Here is a 14,963-nt window from a genome sequence, read left to right on the forward strand (position 1 = left end):
ATGTAATTCACCTCTGCCATTGCAGGATTCTCAGGGTCATAGGCTTCTTCTTCAGAAGAAGCCTCCTTAGTACTGCTTGTTGCAGCTTACATTCCAGACAGACTCTGAGAAACCATATTGACTTGCTGAGTCAATATTTTATTCTGAGCCAATATGGTATTCAGAGTATCAATCTCCAGGACTCCTTTCTTCTGAGTTGTCCCATTATTCACAGGATTCCTTTCAGAAGTGTACATGAATTGGTTATTTGCAACCATTTCAATGAGTTCCTGGGCTTTTTCAGGCGTCTTCTTCAGATGAAGAGATCCACCAGCAGAGTTGTCCAATGACATCTTGGACAATTCATACAGACCATCATAGAATATGCATATGATGCTCCATTCTGAAAGCATGCCTGAAGGACACCTTCTTATCAATTGCTTGTATCTTTCCCAAGCTTCATAGAAGGATTCACCTTCCTTCTGTCTGAAGGTTTAGACTTCCACTCTAAGCTTGCTCAACTTTTAAGGTGGAAAGAATTTGGCCAAGAAGGCATTGACCAGCTTTTCCCAAGAGTTCAGGCTGTCTTTAGGTTGTGACTCCAACCATGTCCTAGCTCTATCTCTTACAACAAAGGGAAAAAGCATAAGTCTGTAGACCTCAGGATTGACCCCATTGGTCTTAACAGTGTCACAGATTTGCAAGAATTTAGCTAAGAACTGATGAGGATCTTCCAATGGAAGTCCATGAAACTTGCAATTCTGCTGCATCAGAGAAACTAATTGAGACTTAAGCTCAAAGTTGTTTGCTCCAATTGCAGGAATTGAGATGCTTCTTCCACAGAAGTCAGAAGAGGGTGCAATAAAGTCCCCAAGCATCTTCCTTGCATCTCCACCATTGTTGTTGGGTTCGGTCATCTCTTCTTCTTTTTCGAAAAATTCTGTCAGGTCCTCTCGAGAGTGTTGTACTTTAGCTTCTCTTAGCTTCCTCTTTAGAGTCCTTTCAGGTTCAGGATCAGCTTCAACAAGAATGTTCTTATCCTTGTTCCTACTCATATGAAAAAAAAAAGAGAACAGAAAAACAATAGGAATCCTCTATGTCACAGTATAGAGATTCCTTATGTGAGTAGAAGAAGAAAAGAATAGAAGAATGAGAAAAGAGAAATTCGAACACAGAGGGGGAGAGAGGGTTCGAATTTTAAGAAGAAGAGAAGTGTTAGTGATTAAACAAATAAATAAATAGAAAGAGATGAGAGAGAGGAAGAATTCGAAATTTAAATTAAAATAAAAGGAAAATATTTTTGTTTTTATTTTAATTATTGTTTAGTATTCAAAAATTAAGAGAAGAAACGAAATAAAAATTGAAAAAGATAGGAAATAGTAATTAATTTATTTAGTTTTCAAATTTTAGGGAAAAGATATGATTGAAATAGAAAACTTTTAAAATCAAACAAAATGTCAAGTAGTTAATTGAAAAAGATTTGAAAATCAATTTTGAAAAGATAAGAAGTTAGAAAAGATTTTGAAATTAAGTTTTGAAAAAGATATGATTGAAGTAGAAAAAGATATGATTGAAAATCATTTTGAAAAAGATTTGAATTGGAAATTAAAAAGATTTGATTTTGAAAATTAAAGTTGATTACTTGACTAACAAGAAACTAAAAGATATGATTTTAGAATTTAAAGATTGATCCTTTCTTAATAGGCAAGTAACAACTTGAAAATTTTTGAATCTAAACATTAAATGTTATCATTAATTTTGAAAATATGAAATAAAAACAAGAAAAAGATTTTAAAAATCAAATTTTTAGAATTTTCGAAAATATTGAAAAAAATGAAAAAGATTTGATTTTTGGAAAAGATTTGAAAAAGATAGAATGTTTAATTTGAAACTTTGACTTGACTAATAAGAAATAACTAAATTTTAAAATTTTATGACTAAATCAATTCAAATTTTCAAAATTTATGAGTGAAATAAGGGAAAGATAATTTTTTATTTTTGAATTTTTGATGAGAAAAGAGAAAAACATAAAAATGATGCAAACCACAAGAAATTAAGATCAAAACTAATAATGCATGTAAGAACACTTTGAATGTCAAGATGAACACCAAGAACACTTTGAAGATCATGATGAACATCAAGAACTTATTTTTGAAAATTTTTAAGAAAAGAAAAACATGCAAGACACCAAACTTAAAAATTTTTAAACCTTAAACACTAATAATTCAAAAATGCATATGAAAAACAAGAAAAGACACTAAACAAGAAAATGCAAAGATCAAACAAAGAAATTCATCAAGAACAACTTGAAGATCATGAAGAACAAAACTCAATGCATGAATTTTTTTTTCGAAAATTTTTAAGATAATTTAAAAATATGCAATTGACACTAAACTTAAAATTGGACACTAGACTCAAACAAGAAATACAAAATTTTTTGTTTTTATGATTTTATTAAAATTTTTTTGGTATTTTTCAAAAATTAGTTTGGAAAAAGAAAAATAAATCAATCCAAAAATTTTTAATAGGAATTCCAGGAATCATGCAATGCTAGTCTAAAGCTTTAGTCTAAAAAGATTAGACATGGCTAGCCAAGCTTCAGCAGAACATTACATACAACAGCTAAATTGATGAGAAAGACAAAGAAGCTCTTCTAAGGATAAGTGAAACCTCGGTCCAAAAGATTAGACATGGCTTAACAGCCAGCCAGGATTCAACATATCTCATGAAACTCTAAAATTCATTCTTAAAAATTCTGAAGAACATATATTTTTATTATTATTAAAAAATTTTTTTGAATTTTTCGAAAATAAAAAGCTTAAAATTAAAATAAAATTACCTAATCTGAGCAACAAGATGAACCGTCAGTTGTCCAAACTCGAACAATCCCCGGCAACGGCACCAAAAACTTGGTGCACAAAATTGTGATCTCTAACAATGGCGCCCAAAACTTGGTACGCACAATCTTAATTTCAACTCTTTTTCAGAACTCCGCACAACTAACCAGCAAGTGCACTCGGTTGTCCAAGTAATAAACCTTACGTGAGTAAAGGTCGATCCCACGGAGATTGTTGGTTTGAAGCAAGCTATGGTCATCCTTGTAAATCTCAGTGAGGTGGATTCAAATGGTTGTAAGGTTTTGATAATTAAAAGATAAATAAAATATAAAATAGGATAGAAATACTTATGTAATTCATAGGTAGGAATTTCAGATAAGCGTCTGGAGATGCTTTGTTGCTTCAGAACCTCTGCTTTCCTATTGCCTTCTTCCAACCATGTGTTACCTCCTTCCATGGTAAGCTGTATGATCCTCTCGGATGAAAACAAATCCTTCTGCGCTGTCACCGCAGGGCTAATCATTTGTCGGTTCCCGCTAGCGTCGGAATAGGACCATTGTCCTTTTGCACACTGTAACTTGTGCCCTACATTCGCAGGTTTGAAGCTCGTCACAGTCATCCCTTCCCAGATCCTACTCGGAATACCACAGACAAGGTTTAGACTTTCCGGATCCCTAGGAATACCACAGACAAGGTTTAGACTTTCCAGATCCCGGATCCTACTCGGAATACCACAGACAAGGTTTAGACTTTCTGGATCCCAGGAATGCTGCCTTTATTCTAGCCTATACCACAAAGGTTATAATCTTAGATTAGAAACCCAAGAGAATATACTCCAGCTGTCGTCCAATGACTATGTTGAACATCATGTAGATCGCTTTGTGGTTGTTAGGCACGCGACTTTGGCTAAGCGAGTAACAAAGATTGGGTGATTGTCACGGGTCACCCCTTCATTCTGACTTAACTGAATTAAGTATGAGAGTATATCTTGGAAAAGAAGTAGGCGTGAATTGAATAGAAAACGGTAGTAATTGCATTAATTCATGAAGAAAAGCAAAGCTCCACACCTTAATCTATGGGGTGTAGAAACTCCACCGTTGAAAATACATAAGTGAAAGGTCTAGGCATGGCCGTGAGGCCAGCCCCTAAACGTGTACAATACAAAATGTAAAAATGTCATTCTCTTTTTTTTAAAACAAATCTTTAAAAGTAGTTTTTATACTAAACCAGTAACCTAGGTTTACAGAAAATGAGTAACTAAGTGCAGATAGTGCAGAAATATACTTCTGGGGCCTACTTGGTGTGTGCTTGGGCTGAGAATTGAAGCTTTTTCATGCTTAGGCTGTTTCTGGAGTTAAACGCCAGCTTTGGTGCCAGTTTGGGCGTTTAACTCCAATTCTGGTGCCAGTTTGGGCATTTTACACCAGACTATTTTAGGCTGATTTTGAACGCCAGTTTGGGCCATCAAATATCGAGCAAAGTATGGACTATTATATATTTCTGGAAAGTCCAAGATGTCTACTTTCCAACGCAATTGAGAGCGCGCCAATTGGGCTTCTGTAGCTCCAAAAAATCCATTTCGAGTGGAGGGAGGTCAGAATCCAACAGCATCTGCAGTCCTTTTTCAGCCTCTGAATCAGATTTTTGCTCAGGTCCCTCAATTTCAGCCAGAAAATACCTGAAATTACAGAAAAACACACAAAATCATAGTAAAGTCCAGAAATATAATTTTTGAATAAAAACTAATAAAAAATATAATAAAAAGTAACTAAAATATGCTAAAAACTATGTAAAAATAATGCCAAAAAGGGTATAAATTATCCGCTCATCAAAATGCAGTCTTCACATCAAGCTGCTAAACCTCTAAATTCAAGCTAGCCACCAATCCAAGCACAACTCGAATAGAGGAAATCTTCACAACTGGAGAGAAAATCTCCTCAAAATCAATACCTTTCTTTTGCTCAAAGCATTTTACAACCAATCGAGCTTTGTACCTTGGTCATGAGACATTTTCATCCGCTTTCAACTTGAACACCCATTTATTCTTGAATGCTCTCTTACCCTTCAGTAACTTCACCAATTCAAAAGTATGATTCTCATACAAGGATTTCATTTCTTCTTGCATGGCCTTCAACCAATCTTCCTTATGCTCATCAGACATGGCCTCCTGGTAGCTCTCTGGCTCCCCAGTCTCAGTGTTTATCACATACTCATGAGGAGAGTATTTCTGAGAAGGATGACGCTCTCTAATAGATCTTCTCAATTCAGGCTCAACTAGTGGTTCAGGTGGAACTTCAACATCTGGCACCTCAGGTTGAGGTGTAGGTTCATCATGCAAATCATCACCAACATTATCAACTTGTACATCTCCCCCATCAACAGGAGGTCTAATGGAAGGACCAGGTTCATCATTAGCAGAACGTCTAACAGTTACTGTTAGCTTATCTATCTTTTCAAGATCTTCAATAGTTTGGTCTTCAAGAAAAATCATGTCTCGGCTTCTAATTATCTTCTTGCTCACCGGATCCCATAATCTGTAACCAAAGTCTTCGTGACCATAACCCATGAAGATACACTGCTTTGACTTCCCATCAAGTTTAGACCTTTCATCTCTTGGAATGTGAACAAAAGCCCTACAGCCAAACACTCGCAAGTGACTATAGGAGACATCTTTCTCTCTCCAAACTTTCTCTGGAACATCACCATTAAGTGGAACTGAAGGAGAAAGATTGATCAAATCTACTGCAGTCCTCATTGCTTCACCCCAAAAGAATTTATGCAACTTTGCATGAGAGAGCATACACCTGACTCTATCATTGATAGTGCGATTCATTCTCTCAACAACTCCATTATGTTGAGGAGTCTTAGGAACCGTCTTCTCGAGCTTGATCCCATGTCCTTTACAATACTCTTCAAATGGACCCCTGTATTCACCACCATTATCTGCTCGAATACATTTCAAATTTCTTTCTGTTTCTCTTTCAACACTTGCATGAAAGTGTTTGAAGATACCGAGCACCTGGTCTTTAGACTTCAAAATAAAAGCCCACACTTTTTGAGAATAATCATCAATAAAAGTAACAAAATATGATGCACCACCTAGTGTCTTAGCATTTATAGTGCAAACATCAGTGTGAACTAAATCTAGAACATGTGACCTCCTATGAGGTCCAGAATTATGAAATGATACTCTAGCATGCTTTCCAACAAAACAATGAGTGCAAGTATTTAAAGTTGTACCTTTCACTGGAAGTGAGTGCTTCTTGGCTAAGACGCTTAGTCCTTTCTCGCTCAAGTGAGACGTATGTGCCACAAATCAGAAGAGGAATCATCAGCTACATTCACATCTTTTATGCACAACTTTGCTTGCAACTGGTAGAGAGTAGTGAGACTGTTGTCTTCTCTAGCAATAATGAGAGCCCTTTGGTAATCTTACATTTTTCACTACCAAAAGAAGTGCAATATCCCTCTTGATCCAATGCCTTCACTGAAATAAGATTGAATCGCATATCTGGCGCGTGCCTAACATTCTTCAACTACAACTTGCATCCCATGTTGGTTTCAAGCCACATATCACCCATACCAATGATATCACACACTCCTTTATCTCCCAATTTGATCTTGCCAAAATTTCCAACAGTATAAGAAGTGAAAAATTCACGCTTCGGAGTGATATGACATAAAGCACCAGAGTCCATAATCCAAGTGGAATCATCACAGACAAGATTCACATAATTTTCATCATATGTAATAAGAACATCTTCATAAACAATAGCAGCAGTCTCTTTATCACTATCTTTACCTTTGTCATCGTTTCTTCCCCTTGATTGTTCTCTTTTCAAGAACCTACAATACCTCTTGATATGCCCCGGCTTGCCACAATGGTGACAAATAAACTCCTTTCTTGGCTTGTACTTTTCTCTTGACTTGCTTCGACTCTCTGACTTGTTGGAACTGTGAGGTTTTCTACTTTGACTTCTCCCCCGTGACTCTGAAATAAGTGCTTCTGACTGGGAGGAGGCATTAGTCAAACCTCGCTCTTTTCTTTTGGCTTCTTCATCCAACATGCTCTCTTTAATCATTGCTAACGTCAACTTTCCATTTGGAGCTGAGTTAGTCAGTGTCACAACCAAAACTTCCCAACTATCAGGTAAAGAGCTCAACAACAACAAGGCTTGCAACTTATCATTCAAAGTGATTTCATTATTTGTCAGTTGGTTCATTGTCTCCTGAAAAATACTCAAGTGCTCCGGCATTGATTTACCTTTAACATACTTCATATTGACAAGCTTCCTGATCAAGAATGCTTTGTTTTGCACATTCTTCCTCTCATATAACTCCTTCAATTTGTTCCACATCTTCTCGGCATTCGTTTCGGTGTCAACATGTGGATACACGCTAAGATCAAGCCACTGCCTAATCAAAGTAACTGCCTTCCGATTCAGCTTCTTCCATTCAACATCAAATTTAGTACCTTTAGATTTATCTCCCTCCACATGATCATACAAATCCTTGCTATACAGCATATCTTCCATGAGGATCTTCCAAATTGAATAATTTTGGGAATTTAATTTGACCATATTCGGTCCATGAGTATTTTCCTCCATTTAATCAGCACAGAGACAAACAACCAAAGCTCTAGATACCACTTTGTTGGGAAAAACTCAACACAGGTTCAAAATAAGAACCTGTCTAACAGCAGAAGCACTAAAAAATAATTTTCCCACAATCTGTGCGATTAAATAGGCAATACCAAAGATACTCCAAGCAACAATTATAATGGCAGAAATTAAATAATCAGACACAAGAATTTTAACGTAGAAAAACCTCCAAAAGAGGGACAAAAAACCCACCGGACCTAGTCCAGAAAAATCTTCCACTATCAGAATAATGGGTACACAAACAGTCTTCCTAGTAACACTAGGGCATCTCAACAATCAATAAAATACATCATCAAAACTGATGGAATCAACATAAATCCTCCACAAAGTGGGTATCTCAAAGCAGGCAAAAGAGAAGGAAATACAACTAGCAAGTTATATCCTAATGTTCATCACTACACCAGGAATAATATACTAAAATTTCATAAAAAAATGGAGCAAGTTTACCAGGTCAATGTGATCAAAGTTGACATGCCCTTTTCCCCCAAATTTTCTTCTTCTCTCGACGCCGAAACCCTCGTTCTTTTCTTTCATTCAAATGAATGAATCCCTCTGTCTCTCTCTTCCTCGTGGCTATTAGGCACTTTCTTTTTATTTTCATTTGTTTCCCTTTTTTGTTTTAAAAGTTGTGGGCCCCACTTGGTTGGGGACCCACCAACAGTTTTATATGCATTGAGAAACGGGAGTTTGAATCAAGGCACTCTTTTTAAATTTATTTGCGTTATTGATTAAGCAGGACATTTTTTCAATTTAGTCTCTTACAACTGCAGAAGATAAAAGAGGAAGAAATAGACACGATACTAGTATATATCCTGGTTTAATCTCGATGTGCAATAAGGTCTACGTCCAATCTCCACTATAATTATAGTAGAATTTTACTATAACAATCTCGAGATTACAATCATTAATTTCAAGACAAAGACAAAAACGAACAAATCATACCAGTTTAACGCCAAGACAAACAAAACATTATACCATGCTTCACAAAATAATTCCCAGACTGAACAAACTCTCCAAAACAAAATAAACCAAGACAGGAACAAACTAAAATTATGTTGTATTTTCTTTCTAATTTATCTCTTATCGTTCATAGGCTTTTTTAAAATATTCTCTCAAATGATCATATGCCTTATTCTTAGTATTAAGAAAACTCAAAAACTGAATATCAAATACAAACTAAAGTGAAGAAGAGAGGCACTCAATTCTGATGTTAGATTTTTGAATTGTTCTCCCTTAGTCTCTTCAAAATTGATTCTATTTTTTATATCTAAACCTTGGCTCTTTTTTAACTATTGCAGCAAATAATTCTCCATAAAGACTTGATTCTTTTTTTTTCTTTGGGCAGTTGCAAATTTTTTTTCATAATTTCTTCAAATATTGCTCTTAATAGTTGATTCTTTCTAAAACAAATTAGCATTAATATTAATCCAAAATCTAAAACTTTTTAGCACAATCAATCAAAACATAATTCATTAATTATTTAAATTAAATTATTATTTGTCATCACAATAAATTATAAAATCTTTTTCGGACTTAACAAAGTTTAAATAAACAATATGACTTTTGGTCATCACTCATCACAATATCTCCAATTGAAAATGTATGTATGTCTTCAAAACTTTAAAATAGCCGCCTATATTGATAGGGTAAAGTTAAGTTTTTTTGGTGGGAAATCAATCTTAAATGTTGACCATCTCAAATTTCTAAACTCTTAATAATTATAAACTGATGAAAATTTAATATTTTTAGGCTATATTAAAACTAAGTCTAAACTAAATTTAGAGTTTAGACTAAGCCTAATCAATGAGTTAAATCAAAGAAGAGAGAAAACACCATAAAGTGACGATAGAGCACAACAACGGTGATGAGCACATTAACGACAACAAAAGAAGATCAACTATGAAAATCAAACGACAATAACCGATCAATAATGGCACGAGAATAGATTAACAGCGGATAGTATGACAACAGTGGCAAAACTAGAGGGGACAACTAGAGATGTCAATAGGGCGGGTAGAAGCAGGAGTGCCTCCCTGCTCCATATTCTACTTACTTTTACTTTATTTTAATTTTGTCCTATAAAATTTTGTTTTATATTAAATATATCTCTAACAATTAATTTTTTAAAAAGGTTAAAACTAATTTAGCTACAATTTCATAAGAATAATTTTCAATACAAATAAATCAAACATAAAATTCTATCACTAGCTCTTCTTTATCAAGCATTATTGATAGATTAGTTTTAAGTTTCCAAAAAATTTAACTGTTAGAATAAATTCGATACAAATTAAAAAAATTTGGAATAAAATTTATAGATATTTTAAAAATTTTGACAGATTCAAAAACAAAAAATATATTTTATTATTATTTTTATTATATATGTCAGCATATTTTTATATGTTTGAACAAAATTTTTATACTAAAATGTTTATTATACGATTATCTGAATATGTTTTTTTATTCTTTATTTTTAAAAATATTTTCATTTTCAAAATTTTTTCCCTCAATTTCTTCCCTACTTTTCTCTAGGATTTTTTATTCAAATTATTTAAATATAATATTTATGAAAATGTGTAATCTATAACTTATTTATGTTTATCCGCAAACAGTCATATTCTGGATACAATGTCTAAAAGCACGTTAAACAAACATCCAAAGTATATATACTATATCCTAGATATAAAACACAGAAGCAAAGCACAACTCGTAAGACCCCAAATTTTTAAAAATTAAATAATAAATTATTTATGATTTATTATATTTAGTTAAAATTATATTTTTAGAGATTTTTATCTATAAATCGGACAATTTCTTATTTATAATTTTGAGTTTTAGTAATTGAAAAATAATGAGAATTTTATGTTCTTTAATTTGAATATTCAGACTTTAATTGATGATAAAATGGTATTTCAAAGATAATTATTTTGTATTTAATTTGATTTTAAATTATTACTCTATCATTTGATTTTTAATAAAATTACTACACTACCGTTACCCCTTTTTAATTTAAAGAAACCCTATCCTAAAACTACCTACACACTCTCATTAACCCTAATTCAAACACTCAGCCGCTACCCCTTTTTTCCCCTTAGCACCATAATCCTCACCATCATCCTCACACACAAAAAAAATGCACCCACACCCATGGAGAAGAGAGAGAGCGGAGAAGAAGAAGATGGAGACGGCGCCGGTGGGTGTCACTGCCACCGCTGCCGTCGACACTGCTGCAGAAAGGAGAAGACGAGGACAACGTGACAAGGGGAGAGAGAGTAAGATATATATATATATATATATATGTAGAGAGAGAGAAAGAGAACGTGTCATCGCGTCTCGTTGCCGCCAGCACCATCAAGCCCTGTCGCCATGTACATTGTCGCCCCCTAGAGTCGTGGAGTTTGTTGCCATTGTTGAGAGAGAGGAGAGAGCTCGAGAGAGGGAGGCAGAACGTGAGGAAGCCGCCACCGTCACCGTCGCGAGAAGCTGCCACCATCACTATCGCGGGTGTGGGGGACCGTCGCCTTCGTTGGTGGGGTCAGACCCATCACTAAACTAGGCTGAGGGAGCAGAAGACGCGATGGAAGGGGAGCCGTTCACCACCGCCATTGCTGCAACTACGTTACCACGCCTCTGTCGCAGAAAAACAACATTGTGGCCGCTGAGAAACGTTGTTGGAGTCAACCATTGGAGCTGCAATTACTCTGTTCTTGGTTTTTTTTGGTACAGTAAGTTGGTTTGCTCTAAAAATCCTTTTTTAGTCATTGTTCCGTTATATGTTGCTGAGATTTTTGCGGTGTTATTGCAATAGGGTTGAGTTTTGGTTCTTGCATGTCACGTTTGGAGTTGTTGTTGTTGTTGGGGAAGCGTAGTGGAGCTGTGGCTGCGGCTGCAGCTGTTGCAGGCCAACAGAAAGAGGATTTTGTCGCATACCCTAGTCGCGATCGAGGTAGAAATTTTTCTTAAAACTTATTTTATATCACAGAGTTGTTATAAATAGATATTGATGAGAAAAATATATTTTTGTGGTTATGTGAGTCAGATAGATTAAACTGGTTTGTTTTTGAATGGATGTGATTGAATTATTGATTGCTTGAGTTGGTGTGTGGTTGTTGATGAAAATTGATTTGGAAAGTTTATTTGAATGCTTATACTGAAAAGTGATTTTATGTTAGAAATGATTTGATATTGGAATTGGTTTGTTTTGGAAATGGTTGAGAAGAATTTGAGAAATGGTTTGGTTGGGACCCAAGAAGGGTGGCAAATTCCTAGTTTTAAAAGAGATGCTGTCAAAATTTTATGAGAAATTGGAAGTTTTGTTTTGGTTAATTTGATTAAAGAACCATTTTATTTGATTTTGATTTTACTAAAGAGAAGAGTATGTTTTGTGACGTTTTAGTGAATTTAAAGTATTTGAATTTGATTTGGCACAACATAATGTTTTAAACATAGAAATGAAATTGAAATTGGTTTTAAAAACTTGTTTTAAATAAAATGTGATTTTTATGGTTATGTTAAGTTGAGATTTTCAAGAATTATGGGATAAAGGTTGAGAACCTTGGCAATACTTTAAAGTTGAACCTGAGAATGAAGTAAAAAGTGGTTTTGGATACTTAGTTAAAATCGAAAGTGATTTAAGCGTTATGCTTTTCGGTATTTCAAATGGAATTGAAGAAATGGATTATTGAAGATAATTTAGGACTTTGGATTTGGTGAAACGAAATAATTTTTAAGTCTTTTTGGGAAAGTCTTGAACTAAAGAAATGAAAAGAAATATGTTTTGGGTACGAGATTGAATGAAAACGAGTTTTATTGAATTGATTCCAATTAAAGATGAGGTTGAGGATTCTCTCTCTTGTCACACCGGGGAGTTGGATAGAAGGTTGAGGATTCCCTTCGCTTCAATTCTGTATTATTAATTCGATTTTTGGTTATATTTGATTATGCTTGATTGGAACTCCCTCGGTAGATGCAAGGGTATGGTTCGTCCCACTTGTTTCGGGTTGAGAATGGAATTTGAGAATGGATTTGAGACTTCCTGGGTAGATGCAGTAGTTCGCTCTACTTGCTCCAGGTTGAGATTGAGACTTCCTGGGTAGAAGCAGTGGTTCGCTTCACTTGCTCCAGGTTGAGATTGAGACTTCCTGTGTAGATGCAGTGATTCGCCCCCACTTGCTCTGGATTGAGATTTGAGACTTTGTTGACTCTCCATCGCAATATGTGGGTGCACTCTTAGACCTTTCCAGATAATTCCTCCAAGGAAAATGAATACCTCTTGGGGATGCGTGCATCGAGGGACTGTCTAGGGTTCGCTACCGAACATGTCGGGTTTGGCTGTATAACCAACAGATGAGCTCATTATTTGCATCTAAGTGACATTGTTTAGGTGTGAATATTGTATTTGGTTTGCCTATGTGAATATTTCTATTTAACTGCCAATTGCCATACTTGTTGTAATTGCTCTTGATTGTGTTTGAACTTTATTATTTGTAATTGTGTCTGGTTGGTTCACACTATGGTGGTTTGAGTGGTGATTTGATTATGCTTTGGGTTGGAGGCCATGATTTGATTTTGTGTTGGGTCGAAGGCCGTGAGTTGATTTGTATTGGGTTAGAGGCCGTGATTTGGTTATATTTAGGCTGGAGGCTGTGATTGGATGAATCGGTGGTAAGTTTGGTTAGTATGATCCTCTGGTATGTAGTGATACCCTTTGGATATTATGTTTGATTGACTTTTATAAATTTAAAATATGAATTTGGATTTTCAGATAATTAATGGTTGGTTTTCAAAAAGATTCATAGATAATCACTGCATTTGAAAATAGTTTTTTTTTAAATATCTTTTTATGACAATTCTGAAACTCCTATGATGAAACTGTGTAGTTATGTTCTCACTCCCTACATCTAACATTTTTAGAAAATAGAAGAGGAAGGATCTATTGATTCTACTGAGCATTTGGACGTTTATTTTTTGTATTTTTAGTTATTATTTTTTCTCGCCCTTATTATTTTTACTACATTCTTGTAAGAGGGATAGGAGTCAGAATTGCAATGATATGTGTGTATATAATATTTGTAAGAAGTTTTGTATATATGTATATGCATGTTTGTAAAAAGTGAAAAAGAACTTTCAGTTTCCAAAGAAAACAGCGATACGGTTTTGAGTTAAAGGCTCCTATTTTATTATTAAGTATATAGAAGTCGTCGTAATATCTTCGCTATCAGAGTGGCACAGCCGTAAGGGTGACATTCTGATAATAAAGATGTTACATAACCCGGGTACTACCAGGATATATTCAGAAGGCAGAGATCGAGTACTGTGTACCCGAGATACGCCCTTAATGGAAAAGTGGGCACAATGCCCGAGATGCATTATAACACTATACAAGGAGTATATAGCCAAGATCCATAGTGTCATTTCACATTTTTAAAATTTTGATTAATTTTGAAAGCATACATGGCTAGACGAGAGGGTTACGTCTGATCATAAAATATTAATAAACTGAATGCAACCTAACATGTGGTCGAAGCACTGAATTTTGAGGTCAGTTTATGTATCTCTTATTTTTAATAGGGAATCAGTTAATATGTTTTGATTTATTTAGATTTTGGTTAATTAGTTAATTAGATTTTAGTATTTACTTGGATGAGATTTGTTGGAATAGTAGACGATTAGAATTTGATTAAGTATATATAATATAAATTTTATTTATCATCTTAGTTTATTATGAAATAATTACAATTTTTAATTATTATTCTTAATTAAATAATATATTCTCTTGTGCATTATAATTTTTATTTGTTAATCAATTATTAAATAATATGTTTTCTTGTGCATTATATTAGTTAATAAGTCATGTTTAAATTTAATTAAATTATATTATTAAGTAAATAATGAATTCTCTTATGTATAGTTATATAATCATATGCATTAACTTATTTAATTAAATTTAATCAAGTTATATTCAAAATTATTTTATTGTAAAGCAATATTAAACGCAATAGGCGATAAGTTTTAGAAGTCTAATGAATAGTAGTTGTATAGTCACCTCAGTTGCTCTTGGCACATCGTGTGATTTTGGGACTCCATCCCCTGAGGTGTGATAAACTCCATATTTAGGGTTTATCTTGTGCTTAACTTGGGAAATTTCATTACCTTTTACCCACATTTATTCAATGAAATAGCATGGTTTTATGATTGTTTTTCAATTTGTGCTTAAGTGTGAAAATATGCTTTCTAGATCCTTGATGAGCGGATAATTTATACGCTTTTTGACATTGTTTTTAGTATGTTTTTAGTAGAATCTAGTTACTTTTAGGGATGTTTTTATTAGTTTTTATGTTAAATTCACATTTCTGGACTTTACTATGAGTTTGTGTGTTTTTCTGTGATTTCAGGTATTTTCTGGCTGAAATTGAGGGACTTGAGCAAAAATCAGATTCAGAGGTTGAAGAAGGACTGCTGATGCTGTTGGATTCTGACCTCTCTGCAC

The 14,963-nt window shown here is 34.2% G+C and overlaps 1 non-coding gene across 1 annotated transcript; it reads left to right on the top strand.

The window, feature by feature from the left end:
- The first annotated feature begins 390 nt into the window (after positions 1 to 390).
- Positions 391 to 494, top strand: LOC148568434 (small nucleolar RNA R71). Its single transcript, XR_015881753.1, has one exon. It is a non-coding gene; the product is annotated as a small nucleolar RNA R71 (small nucleolar RNA).
- Positions 495 to 14,963: the final 14,469 nt, after the last annotated feature.

Source organism: Arachis ipaensis, chromosome B4 (assembly GCF_059453495.1).
Source record: "Arachis ipaensis isolate K30076 ecotype BB chromosome B4, ASM5945349v1, whole genome shotgun sequence".
Lineage (NCBI taxonomy): Eukaryota > Viridiplantae > Streptophyta > Magnoliopsida > Fabales > Fabaceae > Arachis > Arachis ipaensis.